The sequence below is a fragment of the Zalophus californianus genome, chromosome 3 (assembly GCF_009762305.2).
Source record: "Zalophus californianus isolate mZalCal1 chromosome 3, mZalCal1.pri.v2, whole genome shotgun sequence".
Taxonomy (NCBI): domain Eukaryota; kingdom Metazoa; phylum Chordata; class Mammalia; order Carnivora; family Otariidae; genus Zalophus; species Zalophus californianus.
Genome location: NC_045597.1, coordinates 56,494,120 through 56,514,925, shown reverse-complemented (window position 1 = coordinate 56,514,925; position 20,806 = coordinate 56,494,120). Strand labels below are relative to the sequence as shown.

The 20,806-nt window shown below is 44.0% G+C and overlaps 1 protein-coding gene across 5 annotated transcripts in view; it reads left to right on the top strand.

The window, feature by feature from the left end:
• Positions 1-6,991: 6,991 nt before the first annotated feature.
• Positions 6,992-20,806, top strand: part of RUBCNL (rubicon like autophagy enhancer) — a 40,194-nt gene continuing 26,379 nt past the window's right edge. Inside the window, exon 1 of one of the 5 annotated variants that reach the window (XM_027588427.2) lies at positions 6,992-7,636. The gene's annotated coding sequence lies outside the window, so the exon portion shown is untranslated. The other 4 variants (XM_027588430.2, XM_027588428.2, XM_027588429.2 and 1 more) reach the window with 4 other exon arrangements.

The following is a 20,806-nucleotide window of genomic DNA, read 5'->3' as shown; positions in this document are numbered from 1 at the left end:
GATGGTCATGCATTTTATTCAAAGACTTTCCTGGAATACCAACCTTTAATGTCAGTAAGCTCATTCTTAAATTTGACTTCGAATTGCGTGCTTAAAAAGATTTGAGGGGTGCCTAGGTGGCTCAGTCCGTAAGTGTCTGCCTTTGGCTCAGGCTCAGATCATGACCCTGGGCTCTGGGGGATCCAGCCCTGAGTTGGGCTCCCTGCTCAGTGGGGAGTCTGCTTCTCCCTCTCCCTCTGCCCACCCCACCCCCACCCCAACTCATGCACACTCTCTCTTACATTCCTCTCTCAAATAAATAAATAAATAAATAAATAATCTTAAAAGAAAGGGTTGAGAAAGAGGACATCATCGCTCCTGTGGCTGGGAGGGTCACATGACCCAAAATAATGCTCACAGCTTCACCAGGAGCTCTCTGCACCAACAGCCAGTTTTCTTTCTGTGCTGCCATCTTTTTAGGGGGATTTTAAAAGCACCACTGAGACCTCTTTTTTGTTCTCTCTTACAATTCATTAGCTGGGAAAGGGACTGGTATTTTGCAATTGTAATGCATCTACGAAATGAATGTGAAATTTAAGGCTTTGTGTGTGAGTATTTGGATCCTGCTGAGTCGTCATTTACAATACATTGTAAATCCCGAATAAATACAAATCGTAGCTAATATAAAAGATACGGCTAGATTGTAGGTCTTATTGAATATATTATTTCAAATACCAATTTTATCTTTTATGGTTAGCGCTTCCTGTGTCCTGATTAAGTAAACTTTATTCACCTCTAAATCACAAAGGTATTCTCCTATGTGTGTTTTAAAGAAGGTTTTTTACTGTTCTACCTTTCACATTAAGGTCTGTGATACCTCTCAAGTTAATTTTTGTGTATCTTGTGAAGTAAAGATCAAGGTTCAGTTATATCCCACATGGTACCAAATTGCCCAAGCACCAGTTACATGAAAGGATCACCTTTCTCCCACTGAGCTGCAGTGGCCCCTTTGTTGCCAATCAAGTGGCCGTGTATCTGAGTCTGTTCAAACTCTCTCCTTTGTTCTATTACTCTATCAGTCAATGAAAGCCTTGGGCATTAACTAGTGAATTATCCTGTCTTTCTGAAGTTGAAAGGAAGAGAAGACCTAAGTTTAATGCGGTTTAATATAGTAAATCATAAAGCCATACACTGGATGCTTCCTGTGTACCAGACATTATGCTCAGTACTTTACATTTATCATGTCATTTATACTATACAATGGTGTATGGATATGCAATATTGATGAAAAAAAGGCTTGACAAGTCCTGTGTTTCTCTCTGCAGTATCAGTTGAAACGGACCTAATTTATTTTCCTGCAACCTTCCTCACATCTCTCAATCATCCAAATCAAGGCACGATGATCCTTTTTGAAGAATCGGATGTTCTTGGCTTGATGTCGACCTCAAGAAATGGAGAAGTCAATCCTGCTTAAGACGTTAGGAAAAAGGAATTCCAAAGCCTATTTGTAAAGAAGCACACAAAGAGCAGGACGAAGCAGGGAGTTCTGAGCTGAAAGTGCAGAGTGTCTGACTAATGGTCCAGAACAAGCGAAGGGCTCAGAAAGAATGACTAAGGACGTTGTCATGATGTTCTCTGCCCAGGCTATTAGGTCACCCCAGGAAAACACAGAGCTATTTGAAGATGGAAAAGAACTTTGTGTGTGCCCCCCAGCTGCTCCCTTGCCTTCTTCCAGGCTCCGGAAAAAATCAATGGTGAATGCTCACAAGTGATTCTGTTTAGGCCTTTGCTACTCAAAGCGTGGTCTGCAGCTCAGCAGCCCCGACATCATCACCTAAGAGCTTGTTGTAACATCTGGGGCTCAGCCTGAGAACTGCTGGGTTAGAATTTGCATTTTTTTCAAGACTCAAGGGAATTCCCATGCACATGCAAGTTGGAGAACTTGATATTAATATCACCAAGGAAGGAAAATGGTCAAATTAAATTTGACCATTTTAATGGTCACCAGGCTCCCAAGCTGATCATGTCCCACTGTTCAGAATCCTGTAATAGCTCCCCAGCCCTCGGGCGAAGGCTCCAACACCTTAATGTGGCCTTAGACTCTCAGCTCCAGCCTCCTCCCCTCACTCTTCCCTCTCGAGTTCCACCCAAGCTCAATTTAGAGCAGCAATAGGAACCGGCCAGGCTTTCTTTTTCTTCTTTGTGTTGCACATATTTCTGCTCACTGAAACAGGACTGTCTTAAAGCCAAAGAAATATAGCACTGGTTAGGAATGATGGACATAAGAAAAAAGGTCCCTTGGCCCAGAAGAGCCAGCGAACGTGCATGTGGCTTGGTCAGTGTGTCAGCCCCGTACACAGCTGAATTCAAGAAGCAGAGCTCTCCCCAGGGGGGTTCTTGAGTCAGCAACTTTCAACTAATGGCATTTTTCAAGGGACCTTTGTGTTTACCCTGGGTTTGACGCTGACAGAAGCTCCAAACCCAGAGAATGACAACAGGACTCTTGGGAGCCTTTCTTAGTTGGCCAACTGTTGTAATGCTTCATTGAAATGCTCTACTTGTCTTTCCTTCTTCAAATAGGCCTAGTGTTGCCTGTTGTACGTGATATGGGTGTCAGCTGTGTTGACAAGAATGTCACACACTCTCTCAGCTGCCAGCCTGAAGAGCTTCCTCATGTCGCAGAGGAGAAATGAAGCTTCCTCTTGTGAGGGAAGTCAACTGCTATCTGCTAAGACTGGCATTGATTTTTTTTTTTAAGATTTTATTTATTTGACAGAGAGAGACACAGTGAGAGAGGGAACACAAGCAGGGGGAGTGGGAGAGGGAGAAGCAGGCCTCCCGCCGAGCAGGGAGCCCGATGCGGGGCTCGATCCCAGGACCCTGGGATCATGACCTGAGCCGAAGGCAGACGCCCAACGACTGAGCCACCCAGGCGCCCCTGGCTTTGATTTTTAAATTGAATCCACATTTTTCTCTGTAAGCAGAAGAAAGAACGGGGTATTATCGTCACAAATTTCTCTCTTACTTCAAGTCCATATAATTTAACTAACAATTTCTTGATAGCAGAGGCATTCGTTCACAACTAGCTAGAGAGAGATGGTTATCCTTAAAGTTCCAGGCTATCAAAAATACACCAATCATGGCTCACAGACTCTATATTTTGCCAAAATTTATTTATTCAGCAGATATTTTTAAGAGTCTCTATTATGTTCAAAGCACTTTGATGATCAGACATAAAAAACTGAGATATTTCCAATGGAATCCAGGAAACCACTTGGCAAGGATACTACCTTGCCGCTCCAAAAACTGCATTTCATCAGTGCAACCAAAATTACTCAGTCTCTTGGGGTCTGTAACTTAAAACAACACAAATTTATTATCATGCAGCTCTGGAGGTCAGAAGTCTGAAATGGGTCTCACAAAGTTAAAATCAAGGTGTCAGCAGGGCTGTGTTTCTTCTGGAGTTTCCATGGAAGAATCTATTTCCTTGTCTGTTCCAGCTTCTAGAGATTGCCTTCATTCTTTGGCTCCTGGCCTGTTTTCATCTTCAAAGCCAGCAATGGGCTAGATCTTTGTCCCACTGCATCACTCTGACTCTCCTGCCTCCCTCGTTTACTTATAAGTACCCTCGTGGTTACATTGGAACATGGGAATGGTCCAGGATAATCTCATCTCAAAGTCAGTTGATTGGCAACCTTAATTCTATCTGCAACCTACATTCCCCTTTGCCATGTGACATGACATAATTACAGGTTCTGGGGATTAGGATGTAGATGTCTTTGGGGGACCATTACTCTCCCTTTTACAACTCACTGGAGTTGATTTAATTTAATTTGACCAAATTCACTAGAGATTAATATGTAAGGAGGAATGATCACTTATTACTATTTACTATGAAAAATATAACTTTGGGGGAGTAGAGTAGGTGGGAATACCCATGGTGACTGGTCAGCACCTTCCTTCCCTGTAGGCGAATTGATACAGAAAATCTACTTTTAAATAGAAGCCAGCTTGGAGAGCATGAACTTAGAGCATCAAGTCAAGCTGAATGGCCTAATGGCTGGTGAAATGAATTAAGAAGAGAGAGAGACGCTGTTGGTTGGATCCATCTCTGCTAACTTCTCTTCAGACTGGAGACCAACCTCTGTTGGTATTCACTTTACTGGCACATGAAAAGATTGTAACTTAATGCGGCAAAATAATTTATTGAGGACTTTGTATTTTGTTGTTAGTGATAATTTATTGAGAAATGCACTTGTTTTATTCTTCATACTTTGCAGAAAAATCCGAATGAATGAGACCACTGTTCTCCCATCTCCCTGAGGAGGGTCAGAAGGCCTTTAAGTACCCCAGGGCAGAGTGAAGAGATTTTGTGTTTAACTTAATTGTGATCGTGTGGTATGGCAAGCAGAAGAGCAGGAGTTGTCTGAGTGGGAAGTGGCTTCTTCAAAGAGAAGAATAAATATATTTTTTTTAATGGGAAGGGCAAAGAAGGTCTGTGAGAGAGGGACAAACTCTCTGAAGGGGCAACATTTGAATGCTGACTGACTGAATCCCTAAGAGCCTGGTGAAGGATCTTTATTCCCACACTTGGCATAGGGTGATGGAAATGTTCAAATTAATAGTTTTCAAAAATGAGAATCTCTGCAGTGACCTTGATAGAAGAGACTAGAAATCTTTCCTTAGATGTTACATAGGTACCTGAGCTCTTGAGAAACTCTAAGGAAGGGGTGAGTCTCTCCAGCACATGGCAGATTTTTCTTGCTACTTTTTCAAGTAGGGATACTGAGTCAACTTACTATGATTTAGAAAAAAAATGGAAACATAAAGTAACCTTCTTTTTTTTTTTGGTATCTGTTATAGAGAAAGATTCCTACCAGCCACACAGGAGTTAATCTAGGTGTTTTGGCCTTTCCTTATCAAACAGTCCATGTGGAAATGACGTAAGGAATCGTCTAAATTGGGCTAGAAGCCTACCAGAAAGGCTAAGAAATGTCAGGCAAGAAACACAGAAGTATTGGGTCAGGTCTGGGAAGCCAACATGAAAAATATGTGATGTGGTCAATGGCTTGAGGTATAAAGATAGGAAAATGTGAAGAATGTTCCCAGAGCAATTGGTGGGCCATTGAGGGTCTTAGGGTAATTGAGGCACGAGTGAGAGATGAGACTGGAAATTGGGTTGGGATCACAGTAAAGAACACTTTAAATGTCGACTAAGAAACTGAATGTTGGACACTTCAAGTTTTCCCACACATGAGATAATCTTAGCCTAATGTCTTTCTCTTCTGTGGGATGGCATTCAAATCACACCCCACAAGCCACACGAGCAGTTAACAAATACATGGAGCACCAGAAACATGGAAGTACGGGACCAGGCCTCGGGAAGGAGGTTGTGGGCGGGGGGGGGGATTCAGAATTAAGTGAGGTCCTCCTGGGTCCACCATCTAGAATGCAAGACAGAATACAAACAACTTGATATTTTTAGCTCTAACAGCAGTTTGCTGTGTACCATTGCACTCATGTGAGACCCCAAATTTTTATGTATACTACGTTTTTTGTGGAAATAGACCACAGGACAGGTGCACCTTCTGACTAAACTCACTGGAGATTAATACGTTAGGAGGAATGATCATTAATTACCATTTACTATGAAAAATATAACTTTGGGGGAGTAGAGTAGGTGGGAATACCCATGGTGGCTGGTCACCACCTTCCTTCCCTGTAGGCAAATTGATACAGAAAATCTACTTTTAAATAGAAGCCAGCTTGGAGAGCATGAACTTAGAGCATCAAGTCAAGCTGAATGCCCTAATGGCTGGTGAAATGAATCAAGAAGAGAGAGGTTCTGCTTGTCCAGCTAAGGGCATCTTCCAAGAGGAAAAGTGGGAACTGTGTACGGAGGAGAGGAGGGGGAGACTAGCAACAAGGTTTAGTGATTATCTGTCAGACCCAGGGCACATGCCCTTCATCTGGTCATCTCCACTGGAACAGGCTGACCCTGGGGGTCAGGGTGTGCCCGAGGCGGTGAGGTTGTGTGTCTGGTATTCCTGGCTGACTGGAAGCAAACAACATTGTCACCAGAGTCCACAACGCTTTTGCTTGTTACAAAAGGAACAACGGGTCCGAAAGGGAGTCGCTTGCCCCCACAAGAGGAAACCAAGACTTCATTACGCAGCACCCCCCCACCCCCACCTGGGAATGTGTCCTTCAACCAGTCAGTCTGGAAGGAACTGATCAGTGCTAGTCAGGTTAGTCTCCGTGAGAAGTTAAGTCCCCGCCTTCCTCCCAGAGGAAAGGGATCTTGCTGGAAATAATCTTTCCTTTGTTTTTGACTTCCTTGTCCCAGCCCTGCTCTGCCCTTAAAAACCTCAGAGCTCCCTTCTGTTCGCAGGAGGGGCTGCTCCCTGATTGATGAATCATTGAATCAAGTCAATTTGATCTTTAAATATACTCAGTTAAATTATATTTGTTTGTTTGTTTTCACCTGTTTCAGCTTCCTCTCTCTCTCTGAAAGGTAAAGAGCCTCTTGAAGGACATGGCATTTCTGAATATGCCCCCAAGCTACCTTTCACCAGCAGAAGCAAGTAGTAAAATGGCAGGATTACTCTTCCTTCTGAATGACGAGGGCAACAACCTCAAAGCTAGGCCCTGGCACCCCTAAAGGAAAGCAAAATGAGGCAAGACAAAATTCAAGAAAAGAGTTTCCAGGGGGAGAGGCCATCTCTAGGCATATTGCTTTCACTTGGGCTTTTACTCCAAAGAAGTATTACATCATGATAACAGATCTTAAATACATATATGTAATATATACTTATTTATAATATGAATTTATAAGATAGCACATATTATATTTAACTTATATAGTATATTACATATGTAACATTATAATACATATATTTTCAATATATATTTACATGCATGTATATACATATGCACATACATATATACTTCATTATGGTAAAATATACATAGCATAAAATTTATTATTTCAACTATTTGTAGGTGTACAATTCAGTGCCATTAAGTACATTTACAATAATGTGCAACCATCACAACTATCCATCTCCAGAACTTTCTTCTCATCCCAAACAGACACTGTACCCATAAAACACAAATTCCCCATTTCCCCTCCTCTAGGCCCTAGTAACCTCTATTCTATTTTCGGCCTCAGTGAATTTGCCTATTTAGGTTCCTCATATAAGTGGCATCATACAAATTTGTCCTCTTGTGGATAACGGATGTTTCCAGCAGACAGAAAGGGGGAAAAGAACAAGCGACAAGCCAAATGCAGCTTCCCTGGGTTCTTTGCCTCCCTGTCGCATGTGTTGACTTCTCTGCCATCGCAGGATCAGGCTCATCCCTCCTTCCCTGAATGTCCGTCATGATGTCAGTAGGCTTCTTTTCATAGCTGATTATGCTGTTCATCTCATTTCCTTCCTGTTTTGCACAGAGACTGAGTTCTCCTTTGCTGACTTCGTTTGCTGAGCTCAAAAACAGTGTCGGATCCCTGCTGATGGCACAAATCACTTCTTGTGAAGTCTGGCTGGGTTGGGGCAGGCAGCTGCCAGGCCTCTAGTCTCCTATGAGGCTGTCTTGGCCACAATGGAGCCTGTGTGTGACCAGTGGGTGCTGGGCACGAGCCTGACCAGCTGAAGTGGTGAGTTGTTCCTGTTGCTCTCACTGCCCTTGGGCCCTGGGGCGTGGAGGGTACTGTGACCTGGAAGATGACCTTCCCCATGAAAAAGAAAAGCAGCCTCTGCTTTTCCCAAAGTGGGTTTTGGCTGGTAATTATTAGTGACTTTCTCAGAATTGAACAATTGGTTAGGCAGTCTTAGAAAACCCATCCTCAGCATTTAGTACTTGGGAAATTCTACTTCCAGAATTCTAATCCCAGAGGGGACAGTAGGTTTCCAGTGAGTATTTCTTATTTGAAAAAAATCTGTCCTTGAGCTTTCTTTCTGAGTTGTAGAGATACTCTTCCAGAATGTGGGCCTCCTTTATCTGTGACTGGTGAATGTGTATGTTCAAGTTTATAGGATGTCCACATAACAGGGCATAGGTAAAGATGATTTCAAAGTGACTTCAAAGGGAACTGACCAAATCTTACCATCTTGGTTTAAAACCTCCAGTGCCTTTACAAGAATGCTTTTCTTATCTTGGACTTGTCCAGGCTACCACCTAGTACAGTTTGTTTTTGTATTTTGAGGTTTTTTTTTTTTTTTTTTGACTAGCAGACTGACTGATTTACTTCGCATGATATTCTTTCTCTCTACTTCCTCTTGATTCTTCTCTTTTAAATATTCCTGGGAAAGGCTCTTGCTTTGCCCAAGTTCATTATTTTTCTGTGTCTTGCTAGTAGCATGGTGGAAAATGGACATAAGGTTTGGTGTTAGAGACACTGGTCTTTAAAGCCTGACTGTACTTTACTAGCTGTGTGACCCTGGGCAAGTAACTTAACCTCTTTAAGACACAGCTTTCTCCTTTGTGAAATGGAAGCAGATGATTTGTTATTCTCAGGAATGTTGATGGATAGCTCAAAATAATGTAGAAAGGTACCTGGTACATAGGAGAGCAGCACACATTTACAACCTTCCCCTCCCTCCCTCCCTCCCTTCCTTTCTTTCTGTTTAAGGTAAGCCCTTCCCAGTCTGCCTTCAGCCTATCTGAATTCCTGAGACAGAACCCCAAAAGTCCAGAGTCCTTTCAGGTCTAAGCGGCTCTAGGTTCCACACAGACTGTGTTCAACAAAAGTGGGGGTGATTGACAGCTAGTATAACAACCGGCTTTGATACTGGATCCCACTGTCTTCCGAAGGAGCAGCGACTACCTGGAGCCGCCCCTTAGCCACTGCACTCTAGGCTGTGCCAGGGAGGGGGTGTTCGGAGGGGGTGTTCCAGAGAGACATCCAGCACATAAAGGCCAACATACCTGTGACCTGGTTCCACAACCTGGAAGTGACACAAGACAAAGCCAAGGAACCACGGGGGGTGCGATGCGGTTGGTTTTACCCTGAAGAAGGGATTCTTTTAAGTAATCCCAGACAGGCTCACCTGCCTGTTGTTATGGGGACAGGTAACTCTGAGAGTCTTTCCCCAAGGGAGATTAGGGCGCTGCTGGAGTGCGTTGAAGTGCGTTCCCTAGGGGAGAAGGGACATCGTGCACTCTGCCCTAGTAAACTAAGTCAGGGCTTAGGTTTCTATTATGAAAACGTTGTTTCGGTTGGCAGCTTCTCCCCAGCATCCACCTAGATCTGGATACCTACCACCCGCGGCATAGCTGTGACTGAACTGCAAAGCCTCGCTTCTAGAATACAAGGTGACGATTACATGGGACGGATTCCAGGGAAGTCCTCGGAGCCGGGCTCCGCGTGGAGCAGCCAGCTGAGGTCACGCTCCGGATAAGTTTTAGGTCCCCGCTGGGCGTGCAGATTTCTATGCAGACTAATCCCAATTACTCAGGAGAACCGTTCCCCATTTCAGGCAGTTGCACGGATGCAAATACCGCCGCTTGGGGCGTCTGGGGCCGGGAATCCGTTGTCCTCCTGGTCTGCGTTTTTCTCCGGGTTTCAACCCCTGACAGCGCGCTTGCGTCTGGGCCCCCAGCGAGGGCAGGGGGTGATTTCGGGAAGGAACCCGGGGAGAGCAGAGCACGGCTGCTCCCGGCTCTCCCAGCCCACGTCACCCAGGGCTCGGAGGTGGGGGCCTGGGGCACGGCCGCGTAGGGTGGAGGAGCGCGGGCGCCCCAGCTCTTGCCGGCTCGCGTCGTCCGCATCTCTCAGCAGGCAGCCGGCTCGGGGGGCTGCGTTTCGCTTCCCCGGGGGCCTTCTCGGATTGCGGCGGTAGCCCGGGATTCCGACGGGGGGTGGGGGGGGTGGTGGTGGCGTGGCAGCGTCAGGGCGCCGCTTCCCCCTCCGCGCTCCCCCTTTCCGCCGCGGTGGCGCGCGCTGACCTGGCACGGCCGCCGCGAGCCGCGCGGATCCACGCGAGCCGGGAGCCGACGCGCGGCGCTCACCTGGCGAGCTGAGGTGAGGCGGCCCGGGCTGGGGGAGCGACGGGAGCCCGAGGTGGGGGCACGCCGACAGGGGAGGCTGTCGGAGCGGTGGGGGTGCGAGGGGTGCCCAACGTAGGGGCTCGCCGGCGGGGCGAGGCTGCTGGAGAGGTGAGGTGGCGCGAGGGGCGCCGGGGAGGCTTGCGCGAGCCCGGGGCCGTGCCGGGGCTGGGCAGTGCCGAGGCCCCTGGGTGAACGTAGGAAGGGGCTCCTCAGCGGGGGTAGAGGATTTTTATGGGACTTGCAAAAGGGAGGGGCCCTGTGCTCGGCTTGGATGCGGAAGGCTCAGGAGCGGGACCTCCAGGCACTTTATCGCTTGGCGACTCGCAGGGAGCACAAAGCCTGCGCCCTGCGTGGACCCAGGCGCTGTGTTCTGGACGCGATGGCTTTTCTCGGTTCCCCAAAAGCGCGCGCACAGATGGCGAAGGCCCGCGGAGGATCTCCTCCCCAACACACCCGAGCCTTGGATATCTGGTGGCAAAAGCCAATCTTTCTGCTACTTCACCGAGCTAGGTTAGAGCGTGAGAGCGCGGCATATCGTGGTCGAGCGCGCGTTGTGAAGTCCACCTGCTGAGATTGCAGCGGGGAAAGCGGAATTGCTGCATTTCACCCCCACCCCTTCCAGCCTGCCTGTCGCCGCGCGGTGAGGTTTGCCACCCCCCTTCCTGCGACTACCGATGCTGTCAGCCTGGAGAATGTGGAAAACCTTCGGAAGAGGGGTTATTCAGCCCTAAATGGGAATTAAGACTAACAAGAAGGGGTATATTCCAGAACTGTCTTACTGTATGATTGCAATGGAACATGGAAGGATCTTTGAATTGAAGATGTGGTGGGAAAGCTCGAGGCGCTGAGGGTCGGCAAATCTGGGTTTCGTCGACTCTGTCCTAAGGCCGAATAGCAGTGAGGTTTTGGCAAGTCAAGAAACCTCGTTGAACCTCAGTATGCCTGTGTGAGAAGTGGGGGGATAATTCCTGGCCCACCCCCCACTGGATGGTTTGGAAGGAGGGAGGGTAGTGTTTTGAAAAGTATGAAGTGTGATTACTATAAATTAAGATTATCACCACACTGCTGCTCACACCTCCCTCCTGGCCGCCAGCAGAACCTCCTTTGGAGCAGAGTTAAGGCAGCACCGTCCGGGTAGTTGTGGGCATTTTCCTGCTTCCCTATCCAAAATGTCGCGATGTGTCTGTTTCTGGGGATGTTGCTGCAATTCCTCTTCCCAGCGCTACCACCTGACGCCGCGCATCACAGTGTGACATCAGGGGATCAGGGAACAGGAACTTTGCCTTCCCCATCTTCTTTAGGGCCTGAGGGGGATGCTAAGAAAGTTGAGGAAAATTGGTAGTGGCCAGTGGGGTGGGGGTGGGGATTCATCATTTGACAGGCTCTTCATGAGACCATTTAATTCTGAAAACATTGTTGGCTTTCTGAAGTTGGAGTTCTTGTTCTCTGATTCGGGGAAGACTCTGTCAGAGCCAAGGATAAATGAGCAAGAATAAGCATTTTTCATTCGAAGGACCTTTAGAGGAAGATAGTAAAGAGCTAAAGAAAGAGTACCATTGCTTGCTAACAGGCTTTCCCCACCTGTCTGAGGGCACACAAATAATAGCATTGCCAAATTTAAATAGTTTCCCTTGTTACTAAATTTAGATTCATATTTCTAATATGGAAAGGAAAGAGTCACAAGGTTGGTGGTGTTACTGTTACAATTTAAGCAGTTCTTTTTAAATAAGCATGTCCAACCTTCCAGCCATTATAAACATGAGCAATCCTAATGCCTGTATGTTGTATTGTATATATCTTTTCTAAAAAGATAAATAAGGTAAGCATGTCAATGTCACCAAGCTGTCTGATTGGTTTTTCATTTTAATTAAAAGGAGTTGAGAGGTGACTCATTTATGAAGTTGGGAAATAAGACTAGCTCTCCTTAGTTGTGCTGTCATATACTGAACTGTAATTTTTTATAAAATAACACTGATGGTGATGATAAAGCTAACTTTTATTGAATATTGTGTGCCAGACTGAGAATTCATTTAGTTCTCACAACAATCTGTAAAGAAACTGAAGCACAGAGAGGTTAAGTGCCTTACCCAAGGTCACACAGCTAGTAAGTGAGGAATTTCTCAGATTGGCATAAAAATTATATTTGATTGGGACCCTGGTGTTTTTTTCTTAACTTCTGCACTGTGTTTTATCCCATACATACAGGCAGCATGAGGGTGAGGTTGGGGGGTCTGGAGCAAGGTTCCATGTCCCAGTGCTGAGCTTGCTGTTGAGTTGCTGTGTAGTCTTCATTTTACTTCCTTTTCCTGGGCCTCAGTTTTCTCATCCACAAAATAGTCATAATAATCCTGTATTGAATGAATGTTTTATTTCTCACTGGAACATGAAGTGTGAACTGTGAAAGAGAAACACTCCCAGTATGTAAAAGGAAGTTTCAGAGGCAAGTGTTTTTGTCATCCTCAACGTAGGCTGGAAAATGACAAAGGAGAAAAAGCCAAAATAATCTACACACTTAAATGTGATCTGCCCAACAATTAATGTTTGGAAATTACTTTAAGAAAATACTTTAGTTCTGTTCTTGGATCTTTAGTTTTACACTTATTAAAAGAGATAAATGTAAATTAGACCTCAAAGTTTTGGGGAGCAGGTCAGGTTGAAAAGCACCCCGGACTAGCAGATGCTTTTGTCTTCTTGATTTCAGGAGCTGAAGACTGGAGGGCGGGGTGGCCTTAAACTCTTCCACATTCTTTTATTTCAACAATCTGTAGTGGGTCAGAAAACAACTGTCCAGGAGATACATGTAACGTACTTCCCTATTCTCTCCTTCTTTATTTGGAGATTGTTCTTAGAAGCCAGCTCGAGGGATGGCTATTTTAAATATGGTAAGTCAGGAGAGTTGAACTTTTGTTTATGCACATTTTAAGGGTATTTTAAGCAACATGGCTCAGTCGCCAAATCATTTGAACTGTCCTATGAAATATATAAAATGTATTTTTTGTTTGTTGGTTTTGGTTTTGGTCTCATTCTTAGTTTAAACTCTTGGTCCCTGTGGAGATTTGGGCCCGGGGAGGTAAGCATGAGCATGTCACTGACATTACCGGCAGCCCCTTCGTGCTTCATCAGTTTTGATATTCTGGAGAGATGTTTGGATCTGTGAGATTTAAAGGTCTTTCCTTTATCCCTGTGCTGTCACAGGTAAGAATGTGAACTTGGGAGCAAGACAGCCTGGGTGTGAAACGCTCCAGTTACAAGCAGTGCCTCGGGTTCTAGTGTTGTTATATCTACTTCATAGATTGTTAGAAGGATCAAGTGTGTGTGTGTGTGTGTGTGTGTGTGTGTGTGTGTAGAAAATCTAGAACAGTGCCAGACACATAGTAAATGCCATGTAAGTGTAGTTATGAACTGATAACGATGGTTAAGATAACAGAAGAAGAGTGCTCTGGGAAAAAAAAATAGGGCAGTAAATGAGGATAGCGTACACCTTAGGGATGCAGTTTTAAAAAGGGTGATGAGGAAAGTCTCATTCCAAAGGGAAATTTGAATAAAGAAGGGAGTGCAAGTAGAAGAGTATAGAGGAGTGTAGGGATGCAGAAGGGTATAGAGGTGTAGGGATGCAGAGGTAGTAGAGAGGGGTCAGAGAGGTAGCTCAGGGATACATGGGCAGATATAGCAGTGTCGAAATGTTTTTTTAATTTAAAATTTTTTAATTTCATTTTATTATTTTTTGAATTTAAATTCAGTTAATTAACATATAATGTATTATTTGTTCCAGAGGTAGAGGTCAGTGATTCATCAGTCTTATATAATACCCCGTGCTCATTAGATCCCATGCCCTCCTTAATGTCCATCACCCAGTTACCCCATCCCCCCCCCTCCCCTCCAGCAACCCTCAGTTTGCTTCCTATGATTAAGAGTCTCTTATGGTTTGTCTCTCTCTATGGTTTCATCTTGTTTTATTTTTTCCTCTCTTCCCCTATGATCCTCTGTTTTGTTTCTTAAATTCCACATGTCAGTGAGATCATATAATTGTCTTTCTCTGATTGACTTATTTCGTTTCGCATAATACCCTCTAGTTCCATCCACATTGTTGCAAATGGCAAGATTTCATTTTTTTGATGGCTGAGTAATATTCCAGTGTGTGTGTGTGTGTGTGTGTGTGTGTGTGTGTGTGTGTGTGTATCACATCTTTATCCATTCATCTGTCGATGGAATTTTTCTTTTTTTAAATTTGTTTTTTTAAACTTTTTTTTTGAGAGAGAGAGAGAGAGGGCACACCTGAATACAAGGTAGGGGTTGGGGGACAGGCAGAGGGAGAGAGAGAATTTCAAACGGACTCCAGGCCCAGTGTGGAGCCTGGCCCGGGGCTCGATCTCACGACCCTGGGCTCCATCTCACAACCCTGAGATCACTACCTGAGCGAAAATCAAAAGTTAGATGCTTAACTGACTGAGCCACCCAGGCGCCCCTATTTTTGTTTTTTGTTTTTTTACTTTTACCTAGGGAGTTTGCTTATGGAAAATTTCAAACTTAAAAGTAGAGGGAATATCTCCCACTCTCCCTGCTTGTGTTCCCTCTCTCGCTGTCTCTCTCTCTCTGTTAAAAAATAAATAAAAAATCTTTAAAAAAAAAGTAGAGGGAATAGCACATGTACCCTTCTCCCATTTTCAACAATTATCAACGTGGCCAATTGGCTTTCATCCATATCCCCGGCTGGCACTTCCTACTGGATTATTTTAAAGCGGATGTCAGAAATTCCATCAATGATTTCTACATACGTCTGTATATATTTCTCAAAGATAGGCTCTTAATCACACAGAAGCACAGTACTTAACTGTGTTGACTTTGTTTCCCATCTATAAATTGGGACCAGCAGAACCTCCCTCACAGCCCTGGTTTGAAGATGAGGGTGGATGTCTGGACCGCCCTGTAGGGTCCGGCAACCGGTGCCCAGTTGCTGGTTGCCATCATGCTCGTGATATTGTCTTTACCTTGGTAAAGTCCTTGGTTTTTGTTTTTTTCTCTTTTCTTTTTCCAGATAATTCAGTTGTGGCAATTTCACTTCTACTTCCCCTCTCTTCTCCGTACCGACTTTAGGCACCTATATTCTGTATTCCCTTTATCTACGCTCCATTTCCCCCTTAGCTTTCAGCGCCTGTGTTTGCAGCCTGACTTACAGCTGGAGCTCCTCTGAACCCCCGACCCCGGAGCCCGTGCGATACGAGCACTCTCTAGGCTTCCTATGCCTTTTTGAAGGGAGATGGGAACTTCTTCCCATTTCATTTTTTTGGACAGCGTTATTGAGATAGAGATAGAATTCACATAACATACAATCCAGCCATTTAAAGCATACAGTTCAGTGGCACCTGGATGGCTAAGTTGGTGAAGACTCCAACTCTTGGTTTCAGCTCAGGTTGTGATCTCGGGGTCGTGGGATTGAGCCCCGCCTCAGGCTCCATGCTCAGCTTGGCGTCTGCTTGGGATTCTCTGTCCCTCTGCCTCTGCCCCTCCCTCCTCCCGCTCAAATAAATAAATCTTTAAAAAAACTGCACTTTTAAAGTGTACAGTTCAGTGGTTTTAGTATATTCACAGATATGTGTCATCCTTTCCACAGTTGATTTTAGAACATTTAGATCCTCAAAAAGGTACCCTGTACCCTTTAATTATCACTCTTTATGTTCTCATTCCCTCTCCTTCCCCTGAAACACCACTAATCTATGTTCTGTCTCTATGGATTTCCCTATTCTGAACATTTCATAAAAAAAAAAAATCTATCAATGTGAAATATCTTTCGTGACTGGTTGTTTCACTTAGTATAATGTTTTCAGGGCTCGCCCACACTGCAGCATGTCTTAATACATCCCTTCTAATTGTGGCCGAATAATACTGCGTTCTCTGGTGGTCACACACTTTGCTTACCCATCCATCAGTTGACGGACATTTGGATGGTTTCCACTTTTTGGCTATTGTGAATAGTGCTGCCACTCACATTTGTGCGCATGTGCCGGCTTTCCTTCTCTTGGGTATATACCCAGGAGTGGAATTGCTAGGTCAAATGATAACTGTATGTTGAACCATTTGAGGAACTGCCAGACTGTTTTCTGACATGGCTCCCCATTTTATTTTACTCAAACATGGGAACCTCACCATCATTCAAGGGTAGGTACCTACCCTTACTTTGCGTAAATGTTTGTATTAATATTTTTGTAAGTCTTATTCTGTTGTCTAATATTCATGGATAGGTAATTTTTTGTTTATTATTGTTTTTATATAGAGAAGGTTTTACTTATTTGAGTGGTGGTATGTACCTTTAGGATACAAGATGATTTATTGGAAAGGAAGAACAGAGTGCTATTTTCATGAATTTTTAAGTTACACAATTTATTAGAATAGCTATGCACATATAAGGTTTATAAATAAATAGTCTCATACTGGAGATGTATGTACAATGATTTTGTTTGTTTTTTTATAAATAGGTATAATCATAAAATTCCTGGCATGGTGTTCTAAAAACATGGAATCAAATATAGTGGTATGGTTTTTAATCCTTTGTTTTGTGACAGATCTCTTGGGAAAATTCTTAAAATTACTTTGCCAATGAAATTGCAATTATCCTAATATTTATGGCACACATAAATATCAGTGGAACGAGCTTTGGATCAGGTGTCAGACTTGTTTTTTGTTTTACTTCCCGTAGTTATTCATGCTGAGGCTTTGGGCAAGTCCCGTAACATTCTTTATTTCAGTTCCCAAATCAGCATACTAAAACCTGAAATATTTCAAGTTTTCATTGTGTAGAATGAGAGTGGTAAGTGTGACATACACAGTGACCACAGGAAGTTAGTCATTTGTGTATCTTGGGCAACCTTTTAATTTTCTTAGGCAAAATATCTATGTTCCTTGGTCTTTGCCTTTGTTGGGTCTTCCCCTTCTCACCACACCCATTTGTCATAATTGCTTTCTGTCCTTCCTCTGGGTTCTTTTGACAACAGACCTTCAAAATTAGGGATCATTGTCAAAGGTCAAGTTGGTCGGAGAGAAGTCTGCGCAGTGCCACAGCCACCATTGCAATATTGCCCTATTTCCTTCCTGGTGCTTCTCGTGTCAGAACACAGAGTTCAGCATGTGTTGTGGTGAAATTGCTGTATGAAAATGGCAGTTTACTCTGACTCCTGGCCACTTTGTGGAAGCTATGGACTCGCTTGATTGGGCATCTTAATGGTTTCTGTTTGACAAGTGATAGTGTGAGTCTGTCACCATCCTTTGGGGATGTGAGTCTATTTAAAGTCAAAGCTTGAAGGGAAGTAGATGCGGAAAGATGGGAAGAAGACTGGGGAACTGTGTTAACCCCAAATAGCTGACATGCTGTCTGTTCACTTGCATTTGTTTGTTATTGAACACGCTCAGGAAGCCACCCGAAAATCGGCATAAATGAATTTTATCTTTCACTTCAACTCTTACTTGTGATTTCTATTCTCTAACTTCCTTTATTCTAAGGAAATGGTTGACAGAAATTTTAGGTCGTGATCTCCAGTTTCTTCTAAAGGGTGACATCTATTCTAGACTTTCTTTCTTGGGCAACAGGAATAACCAACAGAGCCATACTTAGGTACTGTTTGTTCGTTCATTCTTTCATTCATTTTATTCACACTTGAAGAATGTATTTGCTGAGCACCTATTATGTGCCCCTGTTCTACATTCTGGGAACAAAGTCGTGTCCAGGTAGAATTTTTTTAAGAAGTTACCCTCAGAGATTTTGCATTCTAGAGGGTGTTAGTCTTTGAGATTAAATAAGATGGGGATTCGTGCTAAGGAGTAAAAAGAAAACTAGAGGTGGGTAGGGGGAGAGGAATTCCTGGCTGAGGCAGTTGCCATGACTTATATGGGGGGACCATGGAGCCATTGCTGAGATGGTAACATTTAAGATGAGTCTTTAATGCTCCTAGTAATGTATTCAGTCAGTAGTTCGTGCTGGGGCAGAGAAAAATCTAAAACCCTAAATCTGACCTGCCTGTGCCTATTCATAAGATTGTTAGGGTCTTAGCAGCTAAAAGCTGCTCTTTTGCCATCAAAGTGCTGGCCAGTTATGGTCTGAAAGACTTTTGTGAGGTCACTATAGAGGTCATGGTGGCTCATGCCCAACTGAATTGTCCACAATACTCTGGCTCTGAGGTTGCCCTCATGATGCAGTCCTTCTCGACAGAACCACTGACTTTGAGGGCCAGAGACCCATCCAGAATGACTTGGCAGGGAGGGTCCAGGAGTCTCTCTTTTGTCTAGGACCGTTGCTGCTGCATATATACTAACTAGTAATCTGGCCCGTGCTCACCCTCAATAGGAAAATCTCAATAGAAATGACGGTAAGCTTTGCAATTTGATTTCTCTTCCTTTAAAATGTTTTTGGAAATTGATTTTATCTTTGTATCTAAGCCTCTTTGATTCACCATTTATGATAGTTGGGAGCATTTTGGGAAGATGCCAACCATCACTTAGGCCCATATTACCTCCTGCTTATCAGCACTGAAATGTATGAATGTGTAAGGTTAGTCACCATGTCCCCTCTACCAGAACATAAACTACTGGAGGAATCATGGAGCTTATTTTACTCCGGTACTTCCAAAACAAAAACCATGCCAGGCATGTAGTAGGTGCTCAGTAAATATTTGTTCAGTTGAATAATTAACAATCTACGAGCAAGGTGACAACGAGCAATGCAATGATATGATGGTATCTCATGAATTATCTGTTGCCTCAAAGATCAAGCAATGGTGATATTGACCTTGGGGACCAGGGCCTGAACTTTGTTTCGAATCATTGCTCTCCCCTGTGTCAGTCTCCCTCCCAGAGAAACTCATGCTCCTTAATGAGTGTCCAACCCACCTTGTCATTCTTTCTCTGCCACTACTCAGCTGGGTCCTTAGACATGGCTTTGAATCTCTACGGGCCTATTCCAGCTCTAACATGTTCTCATTTTATAACCCAGAAAAGCCAACGCCTGCTGTTTATTTGTGGGAAATAAGAACATCTTTCTAGAAGGAAATGGAGCAAGCACCTGCTTCTGAAATTACTTTTGAGAAGAAAGTCTGTTTCGTTCAGTGCAGTTAAGTCAATTCCATATCTGGAAGGCTCATAAATAACATCATTCTTTTTGAACTAAAAAACACAGGGATCACTGCTACTTATCACTGGTTGGAGGCTGTGCGTTTTTATGTGATTTCACATCTATACTTATCTCCCCCACACAAGAACAGCTATGACGTGTAGAGAATTGAACGTAAAACATGACTCCTAGCTTCATTCTCTTGGAAATACTGATGTTATCAGGAACTACAGACTCAGAACTAAAATTGGAACTTGTAAGAGAAGAGATCTAGCGAGAAAATCTACAAAAAGCAACACAAAGATATTCATTGCTGTATGTGAAAAACTGAAAATAAATTTCCGTCAATAGGAGTCTGGCTAAGTAAATTTTGATACATTTATACTATAGAAAATGGTAAGATAGTGAAGAGTGATAAGCACCCTCAAGACCTTGTTGAGAGAAAAAGAAGGTTCATTATAGATTCTGTCCAGTATGAGCCCATGTGTATGGGTCCCATCTTCTGATCTGACATATGTATGTTAACTCATAGGAAGAGGTTGGAAGGGATAAAGTGGTTACGAGTGTCATTTCTGGGCATGAGGTGGGATTGGCAGGTTTGGGCCCGTGTGTGTGCTTCACTCACTCTAGGCTTCTGTGTTTGGGGCATTCCATAAAAACACAGTCGTGGTTCCCATTTGTAATGATGACACCCAAAATTATGGGAGAGGAAAAGATGGGCAATGAAGAGAAATCGGGGCACCAGGTGAGCTGTGAGGTTTGGAGAAGGAAGACGAAGCACTTCAGATGAATTCCGGCAGTCGCCACCATAGCCCATGATATTTGGTGGGCAGGAATTTGGAGCTTCTGCAGTACTATGCAGTATTATGTGTACCTTATCTATGTGTATGTGTCACTTCAAAAGGTTTGACCTAGAAAGAAAGGCCCCCAAATCAAGAAAAAACAAGGAATTGTGGTACAGTTTTCCCATGTACCTTCCTTCAGTCTATTTGTAAGTGTTGGGTGAGAAAAAGGTCTTATCGTTAGGAAACATGGATTCACTTCTATCCGTGTACGAATAATTCTGCCAGAGTAACAGGACAGGTGTATCTACCACAGAAATCTTCTCTCTAGCTCATGACACTATTTCCATTTTGTTGGATTTGCTCATTCAGTCTGTAAGTTTGTTGAGCCCCCATAGGCAGCTCTGCATCTGGCTGAGAACAGACAAGGACCCTGCTCTCACGGACTTATGGGGGGGGGGGGAGGGGAATGACAGTGAAGAGGTAAAAATATATCAGGAAGTGAGACGACTATGATGAAAATTAAGCAAGGTTATGTGATAGGGAGTAACTGGGGAACTACTTTAAGAGAGGTAGTTAGGAAAGACTTCTTTGAGGAAGTAATTTATAAACCAAAGCATGCAACAAGGCAGAAAGGAGCCAGACATACAATCAGCTGGGGGAAGAGCGGTCCAGGAGGAGCACCGTTAGGGTGGGCAAGAGCCCGTGGGACGTAAGAGTTTGCTGCGTGATTGGGACTTATCGGGGGTGGACAGAGATAAGTGAACATGGTCTGCACTGTCATGTCATGCCTTAAGGACAAGGTAAGGATTTTGGATTTTATTCCAGATTCGATGGGATGGGGTGGGTGGGTGATTAGGGGACTGACATCTGATGTAGGCTTATAAAAGATATTTGC